The following is a 19,618-nucleotide window of genomic DNA, read 5'->3' as shown; positions in this document are numbered from 1 at the left end:
ATGGAAACACGTGGACCTGGATGATGATGAGGAAGTAAATATTTGCAATAATTTATCTTTCTAAATAAATTAAAGCGGCATGTTCTCAATCAAGTATATATAGGTGACTTCACTTTGGAAAAGAGAGAGAAAACTTGGACGGGCTTTTCTAAATAATGCCTTCATACGTGCAGCGGCACCTCGACAGCACGCTTGGAATGAATGTTGGGATGGCCGAGTCATTGCTCATTCGGCCTGCCTGCTCGCCATGCTCTCAGCCAACACGCTCTTGTCTTGGGAATAGAAGTGGAAAGCATTCAGGCAATTTACAATTAACATAGTGCTGTGTTAATTTAACCCATTTAGGCCTGACGTCGAAATAAATAAAAAGTATTCTGAAAGAATATTATATTCAAATATTTGTGCCACATTTTCACGATTTTTCAAAAATAGCAGACCTACAAGTTCATAGCGCGCCACTCGGTGGCGCGCTATGAGCTTGTAGATCTGCTATTTTTAAATAGCTAAAGTATAACATAATGCTTAGTTAAAACACCAAAATGGGTTCCCGCCCAAAATGGTTTAATCCTAGAACGCTAAACACGGACGATAATATTTCTGTAGTTTTCATAATGTTGCTGATGTCTGAGGTGGATGGGTCTTTCAGTAGCTTCATGATGCTCAGTGACATCATAATGTTGCTGATGTCTGAGGTGGATGGGTCTTTCAGTAGCTTCATGATGCTCAGTGACATCATAATGTTGCTGATGTCTGAGGTGGATGGGTCTTTCAGTAGCTTCATGATGCTCAGTGTCATCATAATGTTGCTGATGTCTGAGGTGGATGGGTCTTTCAGTAGCTTCATGATGTTCACTGACATCATAGAAGGTTTGTTTCCCTGCCCACATCCCTGGTTTTTGAGTGGTGTAACCACTCCAAGGAACAGCTTTGTCCCTATGGGACTATGTGACTATGTCACTATGTCACTATGTTACTATGTTTAGAGTACCAATAGGGGGTGCTGTTGCACCACTCGCTTCAGACTGGTCTGATTTTTTTTTTCTACAGGCAGGTGTTTGGGTGAATTTCACCCACGTTTAGTGATAGTGTGATAGAGAAACATACTGTACTGTAGGGGTGTGCTGAAATATCGATATGGCGATATATATCGATACGTCCTCCCGCGATAAATAATCGATATTGATTATTCAAATATCGATATTAAAAAAATATATTTTTTTTTAAATGTTGTTCATAATGAAGTGATGAACAACATGTTTAGAAAAGGAGGAAATTATAGCTAAAATAAAGCAAATCCCACTCTCAGATTCCACAGCAACCAGAAGTATACTGAATTACTGGATGGTGATTTGTCCAAACAGCTTTGTGGGAATACAAATTGCAGAATGCATTTCCCCAGCAGTGGACAAGTCCACTGACCAGTGATAATGGTCAGTTGGTGGTGTTTGTGAGGTATTATGATGAGGGTATGAGGCAAAGGTGGAGTTTATTGAGTATTAATTTAGTTTTTGAGTGGTGCAACCACTATAGACAGCTATGTGTGTGTCCCTCCCTGTGTCCGAGCACGGAAATAGCGTTTTTTCAGTATTTTCAGTATTTTGTAGCTGCAGATATTGTGATATATCGTTGATGAAATTGCATACAATATATCGATATATCGGAAATATCGCAATATATCGAATATCGTGATATTATCGTTATCGAGGGCCTAATATCACGATATATATCGTATCGTGAGGTACCCATATCGTCCCACTCCTACTGTACAGTACCATACACCCACAATGGACTTTATTTTTTGAGTGGTGTAAACCACTCCTACAACTGGCTTTGTTAGTGCAGAAAAAATTAGCATGGTTGCTATGTTCACCCTGTTCACCCGGGTGTGATTTCATTACGTCAGACACTCCTACAACTGGCTTTGTTAGTCTGTGCAGAAAAAATGAGCATGGCACGAGCATGGCACACCACTGGCACGCTTGTCGCTCTGTCGTGCAGCTCTGTCACAGTGACATTTTATCGCTATTTTAAACAGTTTGTACTTTAATTATTTTACTCAAAATCCCTGGATACTACTGCGGTGTTCATACACTTTGTATCAACTTTGCGATCTCAGTGATCGACACCTGGGATTACTATATTTTAGACTGTAACTGGGCTGTCTGCTGCTAGCTGGTTGCGGCTAGTCTGTAGCCAAGAAAGCCAGCCGGCCAGACAGCTCGCTAGCTGTGAGGCTCGTCTCTAGCAGAGAAGCTAGCACCGCCTAAACGGCTTCCTAGCCCGATTGGCCCCCTTGGATGAGCTTTACTTACCAAGCCCGAACAAATGCCTCCCGCGGTACATGAAATGTGGACCATCAACGAGGAGATCCGATCCATTTCAAACCTGGTAGACGAGCTCCTCAGGCGTCAGGTGCAACTCCAGGAGCGCTTGTCCTGCCTGTGGGATCCAGGTGAGGGAAACTCTACCGCCGCCGCTGCTCCTCCGATGCCCCGAGCGACTGTCACCGGGCCGGGAGGAGGCTTCCTGAGCGACGCCGATCGCCAGCGGGGGCACACCGAAGGCATCACCTGGAGCCAAGTGGTGAGGGGGAATCCGCGGAGGCTACCGCACCCCTCTCCCGAACGGCATAGCCTTGAAGTTCGCAACGGGGCATACAAGCTCCCATGCTTCAACCGCTTCTCTCCGATACAAGAACAATCACGTCCACGATGGAACTCGCCACCTCGCCCGAGGAATCACCGCAAGACCGACCGCTCTCCGAACCGCACCTCAACCCCCCGGAATGGGAGCAAACAGCGTCGACACAGACCCACACCAACAAGCACATCCAACACACAACGCCCCCCTCCTACTCCTGGTCCAGGTAAAACGATGACCACCCGGGGCCGGGATCCACCGTTGCCGCCCCCCACGATCAACTCAGCTGTGCCAACCGCACACACAACGAGATCAGAAGCATCAATCTCGACAAATTCAGGTGTGTCAATAAATGAATACTTAACCAGATCTAAAGCATCAATCAACACCACTGACTGCCGTGCATCCGCTCCCACGGAATTTATTCTGCTTGGAGACAGCATTGTCCGTGGGATAGAAATGTCAAAATGCAAAACGTACTCTGTCTCTGGGGCAAAAATCACAGACTTGATTGAACATATCCCAAATATTATACAGCACCACCCATCAGCTCACACTGTGATTTTGCACTGTGGGACCAACGACATTGGCTCAAAACAGTCTGAAAAACAACATAAAGACTATAAAGCCATAGCAGAGGCTCTACACAAGCTGAAAAAGAAATGTATTTTTTCTGGCCTATTACCTAGGCTTAACCAGAACTCTGAAACCTTCAGCCGTATCTATGCAACTGATAACAGGTTAGCTCAATTTTGTGCAGCAGATGGTCACGGGTATATTGCTAACTTTGATACATTTTGGAATGTCCAACGCCTATACAGGGACAACATACATCTAAGCAAGGAAGGTCTACAAGCCCTGGCCACAAACATCTCCAGTCATCTCACTAACCCCAACCACTGACGCCAGCAAAACAGATGTACAGTGATACCCATGCCCATACAGGTTATGATTAAGCACAGACCCACCACAACATCATCAGCACGAACAGCTATTAAAAGCAATCTGACCCACATCAAGTGTAAGAAGCCAACCATTAATGATACAGAGAAAAAAAACACAAAAATGGCTCTATGGAATGTCAGAGCACTAACAAACAAGTCTCACTTTATCAATACATTTATTACCAGTCAGAACATAGATGTCATGCTCATAACTGAATCCTCACTAGGACCAAATAGAACAGCCCTTATAGAGGCGTGCCCCCTCGGATATAACACACACAATAAGGAGAGACAGGTGCAAACAGGAGGAGGAATTGCCATTATATCTGCAGATCATATTATATGCACTGAGACAGACCTGGGTAATTTCAACTCATTTGAATATTTAGCCCTTATAGTTAGAGCAGAGATACCAACACTGATTTTAACAATCTATAGGCCTCCCAAAAAAATACATATATTTCTCTCAGAATTCCCACAGCTGCTGGCCATCATAAACACCAAATATCATAATATAATACTAAATGGGGATTTTAATATACACATTAATAATGAGGCAGACTCAAAAGCTAGAGAATTTACAAATCTTCTGGAAGGATTTGACCTCACCCAACATATCACTGGAGCCACCCATCGACTTGGCAACACGTTAGATCTAATCATTTCAAAGGGCATAAAAATAGAAAATATCTCAATATCAGAAAATCCACTATCCGACCATCATTGCATATTTTTTTATTGTGTGCTACCAACAGTTAGGATCGCAGAGGAACCCATAATTAAAAAGAGAACAATAAATCAGGCAGCAGAACTCAAATTTGCTGAGAATATGAACTCAATGTGCCCCACCACCGTTAAGGAGGGTGGACGACTGGAGGACATGATAAATGAATTCAATGATAAACTAAGCCGCACGCTTAACACAGTGGCCCCACTTAAAGATAAAAAGAAAACCCAAAAGAAAAAAACACCATGGAAAAATGATCACATTCACGAACTAAAGAGAGCATGTAGAACAGCAGAAAGGAGATGGAGAAAAACAAAACTGGAAATTCATAAAAATATTTTTAAAGAAACCATGATTACATACAATAACGGTATAGGAGATGCTAGAAGAGCATACTTCTCAAAGATCATTTCGGACAATAAAAATAATTCTAGGGTTCTTTTTAACACCATAGACAACCTACTTAACCCCCGCCCCACCTCAGAACCGTCATCCTCCCCACAGAAATGTGAGGATTTTGCACTTTTTTTTAGCAATAAAATAACATCCATCAGGAACAATATAGCTTCATCAGCCAGGGATCACTCCAGCACACAGACAGTCAGACATAACACCATGAACAATTTTAACAGCATCTCAATAGAGGAACTAAACAAGATCGTTAGCAAAATCAAACCATCATCATATATTTTTGACCCAATCCCTGCCACTCTTTTTAAGAATGTTTTTAACAGTATCTCATCCATAGTCCTGCAGATAATAAACACATCCCTAGAAACAGGAGTCTGTGCAGAGGTACTCAAAACAGCCATCATAAAACCACTACTGAAAAAGCCCAACTTGGATAGCAACAACTTGGAGAACTACAGACCCATATCAAACCTCCCATTTCTGAGCAAAATCCTTGAAAAAGCAGTATTTCTACAATTAAACCAATTTATCACAGATAACAATATCCTAGACCCTCTTCAATCCGGTTTTAGGGCAAATCACAGTACAGAAACAGCATTGACAAAAATAGTCAGTGACCTCAGAGTCAACATGGATGCTGGGAAGGTGTCGGTGCTAGTCCTCCTGGATTTAAGCGCGGCATTTGACCTGGTAGACCACAACATACTACTCCATCGTCTTAAGAATATTGTTGGGCTAAATGGTAAAGTCCTAAACTGGCTACGAACCTACATCACAGGGAGACAATTCTGTGTTCGCCTGGGAGACAGTGTATCTGGCAAACATGCTGTCCCCTTTGGTGTCGCTCAAGGGAGTAACCTTGCGCCCCTATTGTTCTCTCTCTATATGCTCCCGCTAGGAGACATCATTAGAAAGCACAACGTTAATTATCACTCATACGCAGATGACACACAATTATACATTTCTATAGAACCTCACAACACAGATGCAGTAAACCACCTCACCGCCTGCATCAGGGATATAACCGACTGGATGAGCGCAAACCTATTAAAACTAAACGAAAATAAAACAGAGGTGCTACTGGTAGGCCCTAAGATGAAAAGAGATCAGGTGATGAACTCTCTAGGACATCTAGCCGCGTGGGTCAAACCACAAGTAACCAGCCTTGGAGTAATAATAGATTCAGACCTCAATTTCACATCCCACATCAACAAAATAACCAAAATTGCATTTTTTCATCTCAGAAATATAGCCAAGATACGACCCTTCCTATCACAACCAGATGCTGAAAAAATCATCCATGCTTTTGTCACTAGCCGCCTAGATTACTGCAACGCTCTATTCACAGGATTACCAAAAATGGCCATAGACAGACTACAACTCATACAAAACTCTGCTGCTAGATTATTAACGAAAACAAAGAAAAGAGAACACATCACACCAGTCTTGCACACCCTCCACTGGCTTCCGGTCTCCCATAGAATAGATTTTAAGGTACTACTCATAGTTTACAAAGCACTCAACAGCCAAGGCCCTGCATACATAACAGATTTCTTACCATCATACACTCCATCCAGAACATTAAGATCCTCAACAGCAGGTTTACTAACCACAAAAGGAAAAAATAAACCACGAAAGAAAATAGGAGAGGCCGCATTCTCTTCCTATGCACCAAAATTATGGAACACAATTCCGCAGGAAATCAGAGAGGCCAACTCCACCAACATTTTCAAACAAAAACTAAAAACACACCTCTTCAGATTAGCCTTCTCCACCCTACTGTAGCACTTTATTGAGGCTTCCCATCATGTATTTTATTTTTTATTAATTATTATGATTTTTTCTCTAACAAATACCTTATGCCTATTTTTATCTCGATGTCTGACTTTATGCACATTCACTGTCTTGTCTTGTCTTGCATTGTGTTTGATATAACATATGACCTAACTGTAAAGCACTTGATGTATGTCCTGCCTGTGAAGCACTTTGAACTGCAACCCTGTATGAAAGGTGCTATATAAATAAAGCTTATTATTATTATTATTATTATTATTTGTGCTTGAAATGTACTGTAATTCTGCAAACTGTTAATAAATTCTTCAATCAATCAATCAATTGAGCCCCATTATACATTTCTCAAATTTGAAAGCACTATATTTCTAAAACTATGAAACATTTCAAAGATTTCTTTTCAGGCAAACATGTCCACCGTAAGATGAACCTAAATAGGTTTGAATGGGGTTTCTAGGTGTAAGTACCGTACAGTACCTCTTGTCTTAGTTAATTGTATCGTTCATTGTTTCACCACAAAGTTCATTTATTTTTAAGTGGTGCAACCACTTCCTTAAGTGACTATGTGTGTGTGTGTGTGGGTGGCTGACTGACTGACTGACTGGGTAGCTGGGTGCGTCTGAGCACGAAAACAGCATGGTTGTTTTTCACCACCTGTGCGCAACCTGACACACACACAAACACACACGCACATATTAACTGTATATATGCTGATTTCGGCTGTGCCAGTACAGTACAGTACAGTACAGTACAGTACAGTACAGTACAGTACAGTACAGTACAGTACAGTACAGTACAGTACAGTACAGTACAGTACAGTAGAGGGGACAGTAGAGGGACATTTCTCAACCGTTTCGGACACGGGGCGGCTCGCCGGAATCTGGCCGGCACCCTGGGTGCGTTCCTGTGGGTCTGGGACCCCCCCCCCCCCGGGGACCCCCACACGGAGTTGCACCACTTACTTCACATGGGTGTGATTTTTTTTGTTCATTTTGGAGGTAGAATTGTATGTACAACTTTATCCTGATAAAGCCATTTTCTTTGTTCTTTATTCAAAGAGACTTATAGCTGTCATATTCTTTACATTTCTTCACATGAATGGACGCTGCTGTAAGGAATACTGAGATGCTTGGAAAGAATGGTATATAATTCCCCATAATGGTGGTAATTAGGAAACCTACTAATGAAATGATCACTCAGGTGATTTAAGCTCAATCATCTTAATTGCACGTCGTGTGCGTGATTAAAGGCTGATTTATACTTTGTCGTGAGATACCATTTTACAATTAAGCATAATGATGTCACTAATATCAACACTTTGGCAGATCAAGGCCTAATTGCTTTGTGGCATGTGGCATAATTCATCATAATAATTCATAATGTCATCAGACGTGACAGTTAGCCAGCTAAGCCACCAGGAATGCCCTATTTGTCTTCTTCATAAAGGTCTTTTTCTGACTAAACCACTGTGGGTCAGTCAGTCAGTCCCCAAATTACTTTGGGGGGTCCCCGGATGATTTGGGGGGTCCCCGGATGATCTACAAGCTCATAGCGCGCCACCGAGTGGCGCGCTATGAGCTTGTAGGTCTGCTATTTTTGAAAAATCGAAGAACGACTGACATAGAAACATCGCTTTTTCAGAAAACTGTCAGGATGTAGAAGACATTTATAGAATCTGATCTCAGGTCAAAATGGGCTAGTGTGCAACATTGTTTTCTCACTAAACAGTATACAAACCAACATATAGTATAAGTGTATGCAGGGTATCTACACATTTCTAAAATGACAATTTGACAGTTTTATGAAAAACTGTTTCTATGTCAGTGGTGCTCAAACTATCTCATATCAAGGACCCCCAGAATGATATGTATTTGGCCGCGGACCCCCATCTGAAAATATGTTGTTCCAGTGACCGCCCCAGAAGCAAAGATTTAAGTTAAAAACGGTCGCTCTGAAAGAATATATATTCAAAGATTTGCACCACATTTTCACGATTTAAATAAAATAGCAGATCTACAAGCTTGTAGCGTGGCTCTCAGTGCCACGCTATGAGCTTGTAGATCTGCAATTTTTCAATAGTTAAAGTATAACACAATGGTTAAAACACCAAAAGGGGTTCCTGCCCAGAATGGGTTAAGGACTTGTAAGACCTTTGTAATACCAAAATTGGCCAAATTGTCAAATATTACAGAAGAAACATTGTGAAAATAGCCTATTTCCTTGTAGTTCGGCTATATTCACAATATTTATCTGAGTCAGACTAAATGTAATGCCTACATTTCCAAGTGCTTGTCAGGATGGGACGTCCACAGTTCAAGCAGGATTATTTTTTGGGGGTTATGGCCTGAAAGGTTTTGGAACCCTCGTAGTAGATGTCTCTTCCCCTCTGAGCCACGGCGTAACATTGTTAAAAATGTATTATCCTTTCTGTGTGGAGTTTGCATGTTCTCTCCGTGTCCCCTAGGGTACATACCCTCACAAAAAACATGCAGTAATCCTGGTCTCTAAACTGCCTCCCCCTGGCCAGCCGGGGCGCCTGATGGAGGGGAAAGGAACTGGTTGGAATAACGTGTTCCTTCCACGCGCTACGTCCAACCAAGGAAACTCCCCCCTGTCAGGTGTAAAGGAGCAACTTGGACACTCAAGCATGAAGGAAGCATGAGTTCAAGTCCGTTGCTCTCCCCATGTCCCCCATATATGGGGACTAGGTTGGCGGAGGGTGTGTAGAGCCCAGGATCACATTAGATAATTGACACAGGGGTGAAAAATGGGTTACAAAATCGTGGGATAAAAATTATAGAAAAAAAAATGTATTATGTGTTGGACAATTGGTAACAGCAATGTAATGTATACATGATTTATAGTCAGTGGGGTAGGGTAGACATTCAAAAATAACAGTATGGTCATTGGTCCATTACGCCAAGGTTAATTTGTTAATTCTATAATTAGTTTAACATCTTTGTGTGACCCAGTTTGCATCCTCCTGGAGGTGTCCATGTTGTATCGTTCACACTTACAACATCCACAGAAAGAGAAACAACTAAATGTGTGGAAACAAGTAATTATAGTACCCAGGTCAAGATATGACTTTGAGTGAGTTTGAGTTTTTACGTGCCATTTTACTCCACTAGATGGCGCCATAGGCTCATCTGTAAATCTGTAAAAGACACAAGGCTACATTCAATTCAATCCAGTCAATGCTTGCTAATCCACATTCCCCTGATTGAGTCAGGATTTAGATCCAAATGATTTGAGACATGCACCACCATCATTCATTCCTACTAATTTGAGATATTGATGATATCACTAATTTATCTCTAAGGTATGTACACAAAATGGAACCAAATGGACCCTTATGGTGTCCCATTTGGTTCCATAAAGTTCCGGTCACGGACCAGACTTAAATGAACAGTGTGGATATTATTATGTAAATACTTTCATATACATTGCCTAATTGTGGTTTCACTTCACCTAGACAATTTCTTAACTAAAGCAGGGGTCCTCAACTAGAAATGCTGAAGGTCCACTAATATTTTTTGAAAAAGACTAAGGTCCGGTCCCATGAGCGCGACGCGGGCCACACAGCGGCCAGCGGAGAGTAAGTAGCCTTGCCGAGCCATGAGGCCCATAGGTCAGGAGCCTATCTCCTGTTTCTGTAGCGTGAGGCAGCTTTGATGTACAAGTACACCCCCATGACGCTAGTATGTCGCAGGGACTTACCCCCAATCCAACCCTTGATGCTGAGTGTCAAGCAGGGAGGCACTGGGTCCCATTTTTAGAGTCTTTGGTATGACCCGGCCGGGGATCGAACCCCGACCTCCCAGTCTCAGGGCGGACACTCTAACCACAAGGCCACTGAGCTGGTGGCCAGCGGAGAGCGGGCTCTATATTTTTTTTTACAGTCAAACCAAGGCAAGCTTATACGGCCAGCGGAGAGCGGGCTCTATATTTTTTAGTACAGTCAAACCAAGGCAAGCTTATACGAATCGGATCCCCTCCCAAACAACCAATACTGGGGTGCAGAGTATGGAAATAAAATGTTTCACAAATATTCCCCTCCAAAAATTCACAGCAAATGAGAGGTATTGTGTTCAGGCACAAAGAACACTTTTATTTTGTCAAGTTCAAAAGAAAATATTAAAAAAAAATCCCAGGATCCACAGAGAGGTGGTCCGCGGTCCGGTCGTGGACCGCGGTCCGCCTATTGAGGACCCCTGAACTAAAGATTGTTGACAGGGCGTATTCATCAGGTCGATACCATACATACATGCTTCCTTCTATTTAGACTGACGGTCCTGCTTTTAATTTATTCAGGAGCGTATTATTCATGCGTACTATTAGTTTAATTATTCATCAATTTAGTAGGCCTGACATCAAAGCGTGTGGCTAGTGAAATGCTCACGGAGACAGACCCAAAGCCTACTCCTGCTATAAAGAAGCTCAATTGACCCGATAGCGATGGATTATTGATGAGGTTACTATGCGTAATAATCTCCCATGCCTAAATTACAAGCGTACTACTGACCGGAACTTTTGATATCAAGGGCACTCAGCATGGGGCCTGCACGCTTATGCTTTTAACCCATTCTGGGCGGGAACCCCTTTTGGTGTTAGCATTATGTTATGCTTTAGCTATTGAAAAATAGCAGATCTACAAGCTCATAGCGCGGCACCGAGTGCCGCGCTATGAACTTGTAGGTCTTCTATTTTTGAAAAATCGTGAAAATGTGCCTGAAATCATTGAATATATTATTCTTTCAGAGCGAGTTTTTAACTCAAATCTTTGCTACTGGGAGGGTCCCTGGAACAACATCTATTCAGATGGAGGTCCGTGGCCAATGTCATATTATGTTTGAGGTCCTTGACACGAGAACGACTGACATAGAAACATGTTTTTCTCAGAAAACTGTCAGGATTTAGAAAACATTTTTTAAATTTCGATGTCAGGCCTAAATGGGTTAAAATGGAACCACGCTACACTGGAGCGCGGCAAAGTGGACAGCTCTTATTGTAGTTTTACATGAAACATTAACTAATGTGTACTTATTGACTATGTTAAAGCAGTGGAAAACATATTCTTGCCCCCGGAGGCACAGAACGGCAACGAACGCACAACGCTTTCAAGTATCTAAATGAAATTAAAAGTACAACTGGAATCTATAATGTAGAAGAAGTCGAGCATAAATCTTAATTTGTGCTTGAAGAAGCGAAAAAGTGACATGGTCTTTACGAAACGATTTTTACAGCGTAGCATTTATAATAAATACGGTGCTTGTGATCTTACACTGTTGTAAATTGAAGCTGAAACTGAAATGATGAAGGGCCGGGAGAATTCTTCAAGAAATGTATGTTGCAATGCGACGCATTGTGCGCTTGTTTTGAATAGGGCTTATGTGGATAAATTATCCCCGACATAGACTGAGGGAAGCGCAGCATAATTGTCAGCATACAAGTAATATTAATGTTAACAAGTGAAGTATTCATTGTCACTAAAAGTTCATTGCCTCGGGGTGGTGGAGTCTTGGGTGACATAGAGGTCAAATACTCTCATGGGCTTTTTCATTCCCGGCAGCAGTGCCTCTGGCTTGGCCGGGTGGTCCAGCGAAGACAATAAATGGTAAATGGTGCATTTATATAGCGCTGCCTTTATCCAAGGCACTTTACATAGATTGTGCATTACATTCACCCATTCACAAACATTCATACACCGATGGCGGCGCCGGAAACCATGCAAGGCACCAACCAGCACATCAGGAGCAATTAGGGGTTCAGTGTCTTGCTCAAGGACACTTCGACACTAACTCTGGGGGAGCCCGGGTTCGAACTGGCAACCTTGCGGTTGCCATCCGGCCACTGAGCTACCGCCACCCCTACAATGGGCTCTATGCATACAGAATAACTCTTCCTACTTCCAAGCCGCTTCCCTACTTCCTTCACAGGTGTTACCGATGATACTAATTAACCCATTTTGGGCGGGATTTTTATAATTTAGCTATTGAAAAATAGCAGATCTACAAGCTCATAGCGCGCCACCGAGTGGCGCGCTATGAGCTTGTAGGTCTGCTATTTTTGAAAAATCGTGAAAATATTTATTTCAGAAAACTGGAGGATTTAGAAGATTTTTTTAAAATGTTGAGATCAGGCCTAAATGGGTTAAGGCTTTGTTCCATTTAGTGTGCAGTGGTTCTCAAACGTTTTAATTTCAAGGGCCCCCATAACTCTGTGTGTACTGTATGTACACTTTGAGAGTGTACATACAGTACAGAGTGACACATCCGTACGGGGCCATTTGGAACCCTCTCAAGGACACTTTGAGACCCACTGGTGTAGCAGAGTGTTTCCAGAGAGCCAAACACGCACAATAGCAGCACCCTGACTCCGTTTGACCAGAATGGAACAGAGCCTTCATTAGTATCATCGGTAACACCTGTGAAGGAAGTAGGGAAGGGAAGGGACCCAAGTTCTTTCCGAAATGGCGTGTATGCATAGAGCCCATTGGCAGTGTTTGCAGGTTGGAAGCCAATGAGGGATTGCGTCCGTTTTCACTGAACTATAGCGAGCTGTGATATAGTTGGTTGCGCTGGGGAGCAGGGGGTGGGTGGGTTAACCCATTTTGGGCGGGAACCCCTTTTGGTGTTAGCATTATGTTATGCTTTAGCTATTGAAAAATAGCAGATCTGTTATTTTTGAAACGACTGTAGGTCTGCTATTTTTTAAACGACTGACATAGAAACACAAAAAAACGTTCGCTCTGAAAGAATATATATTCAAAGATTTGTGCCGCATTTTTACGATTTTTTTCAAAAATAGCAGACCTGCTTAATGGGCGGCGGTGGCTCAGGGGTAGAGTGGCTGGATGGGAACCGTGAGGTTTCCAGTTCGAACCCGGGCTCCCCCAGAGTTACTGTCGAAGTGTCCTTGAGCAAGACACTGAACCCCAAATTGCTCCCAATGTGCTAGTTTGTGCCTTGCATGGTTTCCGCTGCCATCGGTGTATGAATGTGTGTGTGAATGGGTGAATGTAATGCACAATATCTGTAAAGCGCCTTGGATAAAGGCGCTATATAAATGCACCATTTACCATTTAATGCTTGTTACATAATGCTTAGTTAAAACACCAAAGGGGTTCCCGTCCAAGATCTCTGTGGGCCTGAAAGTGTTTTATTGTATTTGTGCAATACATTTTATTTATTTATTTATTTTATTTTGCTACAAAGATAATAAAGAAAAGCTTGTAGTTAACACATGGTCATTATTTGGAATCAACGTATAATATCGTATATCGATATATTTCGTATCGTGGCCTCTGTATTGTGATGCGTATATCTATCGTGAGGTTGCAGGCAATACCCACCACTATACCTGATGACTCCATGTGTATAGGAGGAGACGGGTGGCAGTCTACCCCCTCCCCATAGGAGGAGACGGGTGGCAGTCTACCCCCTCCCCAGGAGGAGGAGGAGACGGGTGGCAGTCTACCCCCTCCCCAGGAGGAGGAGGAGACGGGTGGCAGTCTACCCCCTCCCCAGATCAGGAGACGGGTGGCAGTCTACCCCCTCCACAGATCAGGAGATGGGTGGCAGTCTACCCCCTCCACAGATCAGGAGATGGGTGGCAGTCTACCCCCTCCACAGATCAGGAGACGGGTGGCAGTCTACCCCCTCCACAGATCAGGAGATGGGTGGCAGTCTACCCCCTCCACAGATCAGGAGACGGGTGGCAGTCTACCCCCTCCCCAGATCAGGAGACGGGTGGCAGTCTACCCCCTCCACAGATCAGGAGATGGGTGGCAGTCTACCCCCTCCCCAGATCAGGAGACGGGTGGCAGTCTACCCCCTCCACAGATCAGGAGATGGGTGGCAGTCTACCCCCTCCCCAGATCAGGAGACGGGTGGCAGTCTACCCCCTCCACAGATCAGGAGATGGGTGGCAGTCTACCCCCTCCACAGATCAGGAGACGGGTGGCAGTCTACCCCCTCCACAGATCAGGAGATGGGTGGCAGTCTACCCCCTCCACAGATCAGGAGATGGGTGGCAGTTGTGGAATCTGAGAATCAATAATTCTTACAATATCTCATGTTCGTGGGCCTAGCATATGGGTGATCCTGTTTATTCAGTAGGTAATTGCCCTAGTCATTTTGTCTGCAGGCAGCTGTCTTTGATATTCAAGATCAGAGGTGTCGATGGCCTGTTTATACTATAGTCTGAGATCCTGACTCACACCTAGGGCAATCAAATGCTAAAACAGGGGTTCAAAGTGGTCACTGTTGAAATGGTTCAAAGGGTCTCTAACTATCTAGGGGGGTGGCCAAATGCCAGCTGTCTGGAGCTATGTGTATTGTGGAAACTGTACTTAATGTCATGCAATTGAATGTAACCAGTTCAGTCAGTTGGCCAGTCACTACCCGGTGGCTGGTCAAGGCCAGCCAGGCCTATGCTATGCTATGCTGTATACTTCGAAATAAAACATCTCTGAGGAACATCTACTCTGCTGTCTGCCGTGTCTCACACAATTATCTTGCTCTCCCGTTTTGGTTAAGTTTGTATGGTCTCGTGTCCAAAATACACGACATGTGGTGCCGACCCGGTCGTGTTGATGCATTTTTTGCGTCAGGCGAAGGGAACGACATGTGGTGCGACGAAACCGGTGTCTTTGGTGCGTTCCAGCGCCAGACAGGAAGAATCAGCGGCTTTTTTATTCAGTCTAATCAGCGAGTTTTTGTGAGAGACGACATCGACGGGTTCCAGCGGATCGAGGAGGAGGATGGCGACGGACCACCGCGATGAGGAGTGTTGCGCAGCGGCGACATGCGTCTCTTTCCAACCGGCCGGTGGACAAGGGGAGCGGTCGACGAGGAGCGGGCAGCCACACGGGGGCCTTCGATCTTCGACTCGGCGCAGGGGACGGCGAGCAGGGGGCGATGCAGCACGGCACGGGGACACCAGCGGAGGTCCACGACGGGGTGAGGCGACCACTCGACGCTTGGCGCGGCGGCGGTTTCCACTTTCGGGAATTCAGAGGACGGTGTCAAACAGCGGCCGTGTAGTATGCGGTGTACTGGTCACACATTGCACGCACGACACGGGCCGAAGAAGGACACATCTCCGTGGCGGCGGTGGCTTGGCTTTCCGTGGCCGGCTGACAACACAAGCTGAGGGCCTTCACGGACCTGGGCAGGGGTCTGTGATGAAGATGTTGCCTTTTCTTTCTCGTTTTCCCATCTCTGTTGTTTCAGAGCTGGGAGGGGGGGGGATGATGATGGAGAGAGTTTGCTTCGAGAACTTTCAGCGAAAACAGCGGTGAACATTTTCTCAACTTGGTCCGTGCGGCTGAAGCGAACTTTAAGGTAACGGAATGCAGCAAACAGAAGAATTTCCTTTGTTCATACGGAGGGGAGACGGACTTTCCTTCTCTCTGGTTTCAAAATTGTGCGTCGCGTTCGGTTTGTACTAATCATTTTACCATTATTCATTGTTTAAGATTACTTGTCAGGATAGTGCAATTGGCAGTCGTTTGGTGCCGACAGTGTTTAAAGTCAGGATAGTGATTAAATTACAGGGTAATTAATTGGTAGTCGTGTAGTACCGACAGTGTTTAAAGAGGGTTTAATTTGACTCTTTGTGGTGAGGGCTTAAAATGCGATTTAAATTACGGGAGGGGAGTTATTAGTGAGGGGTTAAATTTCTGTTGGCTTCTGTTCTGGGATATAACGTGTTCTTCCTTTTTCTTATTTTTCATGAGAGGTTTATGCTTATAAACATGTTATCCTAGATTTGAGTAACAACAGGGAAATTATCCTCCTAATGTTCTGTAACATTTTTAGCCATAAGAGTTTGAAATAACGCAAAGAGAATCCTCCACTGATACGAAATTGTATTTGAACTTACTGTAATGGAAACCATTTATGAATTCTCCACTGATACGAAATTGTATTTGTACTTACTGTAAATGAAATCATTTATGTCGAGTTTTGTAATCTTGAATGTCTGTTTGAAAACCATGTTGGGGTAAAGCTGTTATTCTGGTGACTTGAATGTATTGTTAACACTCCCAACGCGGATCGCGTATCAATACGTTATCAATTAATCAAACGTCGGGTGCGGATCACGTATCAATACGTTTCAATCACTTTTTTATAGCATACTTTCATTCATCTTTTTACCCACCCGGACAATGAAGAACCATCGCCCTATCGTTGCTGCTTAGTCCCGCTCACGTGATCAGAAAAAAAAACAAAAAAAACAAAAAACCCTCCCCTCCTGAAAACAGGAGGGCGGGCCGCTTTACGTGTAGAGAAGCCAGTGTAATGGATGCGCCCATGCCGATGTGTGAAAAGAATCACATTTCACCTAACCTCGCCTCACCAGGCTTTCCACCTCGGCTCGGACATTTGATTCCCCCCTCCCCTCCTGTTTCTCCAGGAGGAGGATCTTGCGAGGGGGTACATGCTCTCCTCTGTCTCTCGGAAAAAAACATGATGAACGCTGAACGGAACGCTGCCAGATCGGCATTGCAAATGCATAACATCTGCAACACACATGGACAGATGCATGTTTCCTTCTTCATACTGTAGCGACCAAACGATCCCCGAGCCTACAATACTACGAACTAACCACAGTATCGAGGGGCCGCCACGACAAGACAGTGTTCCGTTGGTGGATCACGTATCGCCATGCAGAGCCGTCATAATCGGAGATCGCTCAGACGTGTGATTGTAACGCTTTTTTATTCATTATAATTGTAGTGATAAGACCGCAATGAACGCGTCGGGGACGTAATCGACCCGGGTGTAATGTATAACGAACTTTTCCGCGACCTAAACCGTGGTGTTGTCATCTGTGGAAGTCATTTTTTCCTTCTCGTCGACATCACAGCCGGGTGACGCTTTTTTTCCCCTCCATCGCCCCCAAGCTGCATGCCCATAGCCTGGCTTGGCCAGCCTCATAGCGGGGATTCACTGAAGATTCTTCCCCGGAGGAAACATCAGTGAACCCTCGCTATGAGTCTGGCCGTGCCAGGCTAGCATGCCCAGGCATGTTCCCCTACACTAGCTTGAAAAACAAAATCAGCTGATGACAACGCGTCTCACCGTTATACTATAGTTCTGAACCGAACGGTGGAATGGGACTTTTTATAGCCGTACGGATCAAGACTTTTGCTGCCCAATGTGCCCATGACCCCCCCCCCCCCCCCCCAATGTTACTGCGATCAAAACAATGAAAGCAGTGAGATAGATTAGGCGAGGCGGCAATCATCATCAAAAAGAAAGCATAGTTATGAAGGTTTATAGTCAGACATTGACAGGCAGATATAACAATAAACACAATAAATATGCTATACATCCTATACATCGAATGAAAGCCCTGAATGTGTACTTTTACGAGGAAAAGAGTAAACATTGATCCCATGTACAGTTTGTCATAAATTGGATACTGGGTGGATGCACATTGCGCCCACCAGATATAACTGCAGAGAAGACATGGACCCGAACTCAATATTCACAAAATAAGGCCTATAGCGACATATAAATACTATATACCGTATGAAACAGAAGACTCTCTGCTTTCATAAGAAAAAAACTTCTACTGTAGTAATAATAAAAATCACACCCATGTGAAGTGAGTGGTGCAACTCTGACAGAGTTGCACCACTCACTATTTATTGGGTTCAATTTTATATCTGCCTGTCAATGTCTCTGACTTTAAACCATCCATAACTCTGCTCGCTGTTCAAGATAACCACTTCCAGGCAAATGCAGGTGTTGCAAAAAGGTCAATATCTCCAGAATGGAACATGGTAAAATCAAAATGTATTTTATTAATTGAAGTGGACAAGTTCAGCTTTCTTTTGATGTAGGCGTGTGATTCTCGCTATAAGAGAACATTTTACTGTGGGCCCCCGAACAAGGCCTTTGTGCAATGTTAAATGGCAGCAACATCCAAATAGGCCTGTTGAGATCTTCCAGCAATCAAAGTGTTAAGCTGAGGATCAAGGGGGGTGGTAACTGGTAAGAATTATGGTTTCTTCATATTCTTTTGCGACAGACGTTTGTCTGTCGAGGGGGGTTGTGTGGAATCTGAGAATCAATAATTCTTACAATATCTCATGTTCGTGGGCCTAGCATATGGGTGATCCTGTTTATTCAGTAGGTAATTGCCCTAGTCATTTTGTCTGCAGGCAGCTGTCTTTGATATTCAAGATCAGAGGTGTCGATGGCCTGTTTATACTATAGTCTGAGATCCTGACTCACACCTAGGGCAATCAAATGCTAAAACAGGGGTTCAAAGTGGTCACTGTTGAAATGGTTCAAAGGGTCTCTAACTATCTAGGGGGGTGGCCAAATGCCAGCTGTCTGGAGCTATGTGTATTGTGGAAACTGTACTTAATGTCATGCAATTGAATGTAACCAGTTCAGTCAGTTGGCCAGTCACTACCCGGTGGCTGGTCAAGGCCAGCCAGGCCTATGCTATGCTATGCTGTATACTTCGAAATAAAACATCTCTGAGGAACATCTACTCTGCTGTCAGTTTGTATGGTCTCGTGTCCAAAATACACGACACAGTCTACCCCCTCCACAGATCAGGAGATGGGTGGCAGTCTACCCCCTCCACAGATCAACAGTGGTGGGAACAACCAGGTAGCGACAGGCAGCACCGTAGCAGCACAGGCTACATTTGGGAGAAATTCCATCGCTGGCTCTGTTTTCAAAATTGAACGATCGCTTCGAGACGTGCTGTTTGTCTCAGCAATTCCAAATATGTCACATTTCAATGCAGAATAACTAATAACTTATAACCTTTGCGGGTACATTTAAAAAAAAAAAAAACTGATATTGACCGTTATATCAATATATAAAGTCTCCAGCGTGTGTCAGTCTGTCAACGAACCGTCCTGTTTGTAACATTGAGTGAGTGTTTTCACCACTCCTTTGCCTTATGGGTTGTGTTGGTTGAACGACACTAAAGACATGGCCAATGGCTACGGTGGGAGAAGACTGGCCATACTGCGGTGGTGCTGTGAGCGACTCCCTGTCTGCACGTTTCAACCACGTCCTGCACTCTTATTGATCAGACAAATATCGATTGTTAATGTGTTTTGTTTCCA

General features: G+C 44.0%; 1 protein-coding gene across 4 annotated transcripts in view; it reads left to right on the top strand.

Moving 5' to 3' along the window:
• The window catches only part of prkcz (protein kinase C, zeta), a 273,129-nt gene that overhangs the window by 180,771 nt on the left and 72,740 nt on the right, over positions 1-19,618 (top strand). The gene's annotated exons all lie outside the window — the stretch shown is intronic.

Source organism: Electrona antarctica, assembly GCF_951216825.1.
Source record: "Electrona antarctica genome assembly, chromosome: 2".
Lineage (NCBI taxonomy): Eukaryota > Metazoa > Chordata > Actinopteri > Myctophiformes > Myctophidae > Electrona > Electrona antarctica.
This window is presented reverse-complemented; position numbering and strand designations above follow the sequence as displayed.